This window comes from Scleropages formosus, chromosome 18, assembly GCF_900964775.1.
Source record: "Scleropages formosus chromosome 18, fSclFor1.1, whole genome shotgun sequence".
In the NCBI taxonomy this organism is placed as follows: Eukaryota; Metazoa; Chordata; class Actinopteri; order Osteoglossiformes; family Osteoglossidae; genus Scleropages; species Scleropages formosus.
In genome coordinates this window covers 25949914-25958006 of record NC_041823.1, presented here as the reverse complement: position 1 = coordinate 25958006, position 8093 = coordinate 25949914, and the positions used below count along the sequence as shown (strand labels likewise).

The 8093-nt window shown below is 52.5% G+C and overlaps 2 non-coding genes across 2 annotated transcripts; both read left to right on the top strand.

Annotated features, from left to right (window-relative positions):
- Positions 1 to 1270: 1270 nt before the first annotated feature.
- trnas-cga (transfer RNA serine (anticodon CGA)) lies at positions 1271 to 1352 on the top strand. The gene has a single exon. It is a non-coding gene; the product is annotated as a tRNA-Ser (tRNA).
- Positions 1353 to 5620: 4268 nt separating this feature from the next.
- trnas-cga (transfer RNA serine (anticodon CGA)) lies at positions 5621 to 5702 on the top strand. The gene has a single exon. It is a non-coding gene; the product is annotated as a tRNA-Ser (tRNA).
- The last annotated feature ends 2391 nt before the right edge of the window (positions 5703 to 8093 follow it).

The window sequence follows — 8093 nt, the reverse complement described above, 5'->3', positions numbered from 1 at the left end:
GTCTTTATCCCTCACCCTATCACTGTCCCCAGGCCTAACTCTGACAGTAGCGTCATTCAATTCACTTGAATCTATGTTCGTAGAGCGCTCTTCTCATGCAGTGACACAGTGTACTGGAACACAAACATACGGAAAATATATTTCCTTTCCCTGTTCCAGTAAGCGTCCCCAACCCTAAAGTAAACCTTAAGCCGATACTTACCCCTGTTTTTAACCCTAACCCCACCCCTGACCCTACTTCTGTCCTCAGCCCTAACTGTAAGCCTATCCTAAACCTAGCCCTTTCCATAACTCTAAACCCCATTAGTGCCCTCAGCCCTATCCTTATCGCTGTCCCTAACCCTGTCCTTATCCTTGACCCTACCCTACCCCATCCCTAACCCTATGCTTATCACTGTCTCAAACTCTAACGCAGAAATCCATTGGGTTCTCCCCGCACAGGTTCGAATCCTGCCGACTACGCCCCGCCCCGTGAGCAGCAGGTCCCGTTGTTTTTGCGCAGCGTCCCTTCACGTACCGTGGCAAAATCAGCCTCGTACGCTTGCTTTCCCTGCCTCCATCCATCTCTCCTTATCTACCGAGCCAGCTTTCAGGTTGGGCGTGGTGGCGCACGTCTGTATAATCCTTGCGCCCGGGAGACCGAGGCTGCTGGACTGCTTGAGCCGCGGGTTCCGGTGCCGTGGCGCGCTATGGCGAACGGGAGTCCTGGTGACGGTCAGCATCGACGTGGTGCTTCTTGGGGAGCCTGGGCGCACCAGGTCGTCTAGGGAGGGGCGAACCAACCCAGGTCGGTGACGGAGCAGGTGAAAGCCCCCGTGCTGAGCGGTCTGTGGGTTGCCCCTGTGAGTAGCAGCTGCGGTACTGCCAAGGTGAGACAGCAGGACGCAGCCTTTTTCGCCGCAGGAGGGCGTGACGGCCACGTGCCCACGCAGCCCAAAAGGGTCTGGGGCATGCCCCCGTCAGCTACGGAACCCTGTCTTCCACGTGACAGGTGGGAATACTCACCACTATACTAACGAGGAGCTGGCTGTGCCAATCGCTGCTCTTCCTTGGTGCCGCTCCAAAGCAGGGCGTCGCTCTCCCCAAGCCACGTGACGAGCCCTACCGCCAAAGTCAGCAAAGCCGAGCGGTCTAAGGCGTCGCGGTCCCCGGGGGGAGGCGTGGGTTCAAACCCCGCTTCTACCTCCAACGTCTTTGGCTAGTTCCCTTCGTCGCAGGTGTTCTGGCATCACGGGCAGAGTCAAGTGGGTTGGACTGCGAGGCGGGGGAGGTAGTTGTGGCTGAGCGGTTAAGGCAATGGAGTCGAAATCCATTGGGGTCTCCCCACGCAGGTTCGAATCCTGCCGACTACGCTCTTTGAGCACCGTTGCTTCGTGTACCATGGCAAGATCAGCCCTCTACTCTTTCGCTCCATCAATTGATTTATTTATTACCAGGTCGTCTAGGGAGGGGCGAACCAACCCAGGCCGGTGACGGAGCAGGTGAAAGCCCCCGTGCTGAGCGGTCTGTGGGTTGGCCCTGTGAGTAGCGGCTGCGGTGCTGCCAAGGTGAGAGGTGGCTTAACTCTAAGGCAAACCCAATAGCTATCTTTAACGTTAGACCGAACGCTATCCCTAAGCTTTTCCAATTCCTGTCCCCAACGCTCCACCATCGTCCCAGTCCCAGAGAAATCCAAGATTACGGGGCTAAACGACCGACCACAGACCTGCTGCTTTGACGTCTCCAGTCACGAAGTCATTCGAGAGACGGGTGTTGGCCCACTCGAAGGACATCAACGGACCCCTGCTGGACCCCCTCCTGTTTGCCTACAGGGCGAACAGGTCAGTGGATGACGCAGTCAACATGGGACTGCACCTCATCCTGCAACACCTTGACAGACCAGGGGCTTATGCAAGGCTCCTATTCGTGGACTTCAGTTTGGCGTTTAACAACATCATCCCAGACCTCCTTCAGACAGAACTGACGCAGTTTTCTGTGCCCACCACCATCTGTCAGTGGGTCACCTACTTCCTGACAGACAGACGGCAACTGGTGGGGCTGGGGAAATTCACTTCCGGCACCTGCACGATCAGCCCCGGCGCTCCTCAGGGGTGTGTGCTCTCCCCACTGCTCTTCTCCCTGTACACAATTGACTGCGCCTCTGTGAAGCTCCTCAAGTCTGCAGACGACACCGCAGTTATTGGCCTCACCCGGGACGGTTACGAGTCTGCATGCAGGAGGGAGGCTGAACAGCTGGCTGGCTGGCTGGCTGGCTGGCTGGTGCAGTCAAAACGACCCGGAGCTGAACACGCTCAGAACGGTGGAGATGACTGTGGAGTTCAGGAGAAAGCCCGCCCGCACTCCCCCACCCACCATCCTCAACAGCACCGTGTCAGCCGTGGAGTCCTTCAGGTTCCTGGGTCCTACAATCTCCCCGGGACCTGAAGTGGGACACCTATATTGACTCCATCGTGGAAAAAAAGGCCCAGCAGCGGCGGAAGTACCTCCTTCGCCAACTGAAGAAGTTCAACCTGCCACAGGACCTGCTGATCCGGTTCTACTCAGCTGTCATGAGTCTGTCCTGTGCACTGCCACAAACTGTCTGGTTTGGCTCAGCTGCCAAATCGGACAGAATTAGGCTGCAAAGGACGGTCAAGACAGCTGAGAGGGATCAACTGGGGCACCGCTGCCAGCCAACCCTTCGGGTCTTGTACGAGGTTAAAGATACCGGAAACTAGTATCCGGTACCTTTAACCTCGTACAAGACGGTAAATGGTGCTAGAGTGGTGGATGCCGCTAGATTAAATAAGACTTCTAAGAAAGTTTCCAGCTAATAATGATATTGTTGCTGTATGACAGCTTGAATTCCCAGCTCAGCACGGTGCGTCTTGTCCAGCCTAACCTTACCCGATCCCTATCCCCAAATACTTTCCCTGTTACCGAACCTAACCTTAACCCTAACCCTTTGCTGATCCTTATCACTATCCTTATCCCTACCCCTAACCTTAACCATATCCCTTAACCATAACCGTAACCCTATCACAAACCCTAACCTTAACCAAATTTCTATCCCTAACGCTAACCCTTTTGTACGGTCCCCTACACAGCCTTAGTGGTTTGGCAGTCAGCTAAACTCCCAGCCTTCGTACGACTCTGAAGACAAAGTGTTTCTTTCGCAGGCAGGTTTAATGGTTTTAGGCGAGGGGTGAGACTAAAAGACAAAGAAACGAACACGCAGTACATCAACAACCCAAGTCCAAATAAGGTATACAAACCATAAAGCATCACAATTGGTCTAATGCACAAAAGCAAACATGCATTACTTAAGATAATCCTCAAAGACTCCCTCTGATTTCTCAAAACACTATCAGAGAACTTTTATACACTATTTCAGTAAGGTAACACCATCAATAACAGCTAACATAGCTACTCAAAATTATGACATCTTGTGACTATAACATTAATGAAGTGAAACGGAACTGAAACATACAGGCGCTGTTGCTGCAGGGTTGAGGATGGACGAGATCTGGAGAGATTACGAGGAGGAGGAGTTCACCACGTGCGCTGAAGAGAACAACAGAGCTACTTGCTACTTGCTACTTCCTGTCGGGGAGGAAGCGTAAAAGTCCCGGTAATACGAAAAATGTACAGGAAACCGCCAGTAGATGGCACTACCTCACATTTTGCCTATTAAGAACATGAAAAACAATATACCGCTAAATATGCTTGACATTCGCTCAAGCTTTAAACTCGGGTGATCATAACTGATTTACCAATAACTCACTGTAACAGCACACCTATATCCCTGTCCTTAACCTTAACCACATCCAAACCCTGACCCTATCCCGAACCCTGTTCTTATCCCTATCCCTGTCCCTATCCCCAAACCACATCCCTGTTTCAAAACGTGAACCCTAACCCCTTATCCCTCTCCTTATTTCGATCCCTAAACCTTAACCATGTCCCTACCGAATCCCGTAACCCTAACCCTATTCGTATCACTGTCCCGAGCCGTAACTACCTCCCAAACTTTGATCCTTATTCCCATACCTTTCCAGAACTGTAAACCAAACCCTAGCCATATCCTTATGCCTATCCCTAAACCCGACCTCAACCCCAACTGTAACCCTGTGCCTTTTCCCTAACTCGAACCCTAACCATATTCTAAACCCGATCGTTATCCTTATCATTAACCCTTTCCCTACCACTGTCCCTAACTCTAATTCTTTCCCTGTCCCTATCCGTTTCCATGACATTATCCCTGTTCTTAAAGCAAACCCTAAGCCTAAACTTAAGCCTATCCTTATCCTTATCCCTAAAGCTGTCCTCATCCCTGTCTTTATCTTTTATCTTAACCCTATCCGCATCGCTGTCTTTATCCCTCACCCTATCACTGTCCCCAGGCCTAACTCTGACAGTAGCGTCATTCAATTCACTTGAATGTATGTTCGTAGAGCGCTCTTCTCATGCAGTGACACAGTGTACTGGAACACAAACATACGGAAAATATATTTCCTTTCCCTGTTCCAGTAAGTGTCCCCAACCCTAAAGTAAACCTTAAGCCGATACTTACCCCTGTTTTTAACCCTAACCCCACCCCTGACCCTACTTCTGTCCTCAGCCCTAACTGTAAGCCTATCCTAAACCTAGCCCTTTCCATAACTCTAAACCCCATTAGTGCCCTCAGCCCTATCCTTATCGCTGTCCCTAACCCTGTCCTTATCCTTGACCCTACCCTACCCCATCCCTAACCCTATCCTTATCACTGTCTCAAACTCTAACGCAGAAATCCATTGGGTTCTCCCCGCACAGGTTCGAATCCTGCCGACTACGCCCCGCCCCGTGAGCAGCAGGTCCCGTTGTTTTTGCGCAGCGTCCCTTCACGTACCGTGGCAAAATCAGCCTCGTACGCTTGCTTTCCCTGCCTCCATCCATCTCTCCTTATCTACCGAGCCAGCTTTCAGGTTGGGCGTGGTGGCGCACGTCTGTAATCCTTGCGCCTGGGAGACCGAGGCTGCTGGACTGCTTGAGCCGCGGGTTCCGGTGCCGTGGCGCGCTATGGCGAACGGGAGTCCTGGTGACGGTCAGCATCGACGTGGTGCTTCTTGGGGAGCCTGGGCGCACCAGGTCGTCTAGGGAGGGGCGAACCAACCCAGGTCGGTGACGGAGCAGGTGAAAGCCCCCGTGCTGAGCGGTCTGTGGGTTGCCCCTGTGAGTAGCAGCTGCGGTACTGCCAAGGTGAGACAGCAGGACGCAGCCTTTTTCGCCGCAGGAGGCGTGACGGCCACGTTGCCCACGCAGCCCAAAAGGGTCTGGGGGCATGCCCCGTCAGCTAACGGAACCCTGGTCTTCCACGTGACAGGTGGGAATACTCACCACTATACTAACGAGGAGCTGGCTGTGCCAATCGCTGCTCTTCCTTGGTGCCGCTCCAAAGCAGGGCGTCGCTCTCCCCAAGCCACGTGACGAGCCCTACCGCCAAAGTCAGCAAGGCCGAGCGGTCTAAGGCGTCGCGGTCCCCGGGGGGAGGCGTGGGTTCAAACCCCGCTTCCACCTCCAACGTCTTTGGCTGGTTCCCTTCGTCGCAGGTGTTCTGGCATCACGGGCAGAGTCAAGTGGGTTGGACTGCGAGGCGGGGGAGGTAGTTGTGGCTGAGCGGTTAAGGCGATGGAGTCGAAATCCATTGGGGTCTCCCCACGCAGGTTCGAATCCTGCCGACTACGCTCTTTGAGCACCGTTGCTTCGTGTACCATGGCAAGATCAGCCCTCTACTCTTTCGCTCCATCAATTGATTTATTTATTACCAGGTCGTCTAGGGAGGGGCGAACCAACCCAGGCCGGTGACGGAGCAGGTGAAAGCCCCCGTGCTGAGCGGTCTGTGGGTTGGCCCTGTGAGTAGCGGCTGCGGTGCTGCCAAGGTGAGAGGTGGCTTAACTCTAAGGCAAACCCAATAGCTATCTTTAACGTTAGACCGAACGCTATCCCTAAGCTTTTCCAATTCCTGTCCCCAACGCTCCACCATCGTCCCAGTCCCAGAGAAATCCAAGATTACGGGGCTAAACGACCGACCACAGACCTGCTGCTTTGACGTCTCCAGTCACGAAGTCATTCGAGAGACGGGTGTTGGCCCACTCGAAGGACATCAACGGACCCCTGCTGGACCCCCTCCTGTTTGCCTACAGGGCGAACAGGTCAGTGGATGACGCAGTCAACATGGGACTGCACCTCATCCTGCAACACCTTGACAGACCAGGGGCTTATGCAAGGCTCCTATTCGTGGACTTCAGTTTGGCGTTTAACAACATCATCCCAGACCTCCTTCAGACAGAACTGACGCAGTTTTCTGTGCCCACCACCATCTGTCAGTGGGTCACCTACTTCCTGACAGACAGACGGCAACTGGTGGGGCTGGGGAAATTCACTTCCGGCACCTGCACGATCAGCCCCGGCGCTCCTCAGGGGTGTGTGCTCTCCCCACTGCTCTTCTCCCTGTACACAATTGACTGCGCCTCTGTGAAGCTCCTCAAGTCTGCAGACGACACCGCAGTTATTGGCCTCACCCGGGACGGTTACGAGTCTGCATGCAGGAGGGAGGCTGAACAGCTGGCTGGCTGGCTGGCTGGCTGGCTGGTGCAGTCAAAACGACCCGGAGCTGAACACGCTCAGAACGGTGGAGATGACTGTGGAGTTCAGGAGAAAGCCCGCCCGCACTCCCCCACCCACCATCCTCAACAGCACCGTGTCAGCCGTGGAGTCCTTCAGGTTCCTGGGTCCTACAATCTCCCCGGGACCTGAAGTGGGACACCTATATTGACTCCATCGTGGAAAAAAAGGCCCAGCAGCGGCGGAAGTACCTCCTTCGCCAACTGAAGAAGTTCAACCTGCCACAGGACCTGCTGATCCGGTTCTACTCAGCTGTCATGAGTCTGTCCTGTGCACTGCCACAAACTGTCTGGTTTGGCTCAGCTGCCAAATCGGACAGAATTAGGCTGCAAAGGACGGTCAAGACAGCTGAGAGGGATCAACTGGGGCACCGCTGCCAGCCAACCCTTCGGGTCTTGTACGAGGTTAAAGATACCGGAAACTAGTATCCGGTACCTTTAACCTCGTACAAGACGGTAAATGGTGCTAGAGTGGTGGATGCCGCTAGATTAAATAAGACTTCTAAGAAAGTTTCCAGCTAATAATGATATTGTTGCTGTATGACAGCTTGAATTCCCAGCTCAGCACGGTGCGTCTTGTCCAGCCTAACCTTACCCGATCCCTATCCCCAAATACTTTCCCTGTTACCGAACCTAACCTTAACCCTAACCCTTTGCTGATCCTTATCACTATCCTTATCCCTACCCCTAACCTTAACCATATCCCTTAACCATAACCGTAACCCTATCACAAACCCTAACCTTAACCAAATTTCTATCCCTAACGCTAACCCTTTTGTACGGTCCCCTACACAGCCTTAGTGGTTTGGCAGTCAGCTAAACTCCCAGCCTTCGTACGACTCTGAAGACAAAGTGTTTCTTTCGCAGGCAGGTTTAATGGTTTTAGGCGAGGGGTGAGACTAAAAGACAAAGAAACGAACACGCAGTACATCAACAACCCAAGTCCAAATAAGTATACAAACCATAAAGCATCACAATTGGTCTAATGCACAAAAGCAAACATGCATTACTTAAGATAATCCTCAAAGACTCCCTCTGATTTCTCAAAACACTATCAGAGAACTTTTATACACTATTTCAGTAAGGTAACACCATCAATAACAGCTAACATAGCTACTCAAAATTATGACATCTTGTGACTATAACATTAATGAAGTGAAACGGAACTGAAACATACAGGCGCTGTTGCTGCAGGGTTGAGGATGGACGAGATCTGGAGAGATTACGAGGAGGAGGAGTTCACCACGTGCGCTGAAGAGAACAACAGAGCTACTTGCTACTTGCTACTTCCTGTCGGGGAGGAAGCGTAAAAGTCCCGGTAATACGAAAAATGTACAGGAAACCGCCAGTAGATGGCACTACCTCACATTTTGCCTATTAAGAACATGAAAAACAATATACCGCTAAATATGCTTGACATTCGCTCAAGCTTTAAACTCGGGTGATCATAAC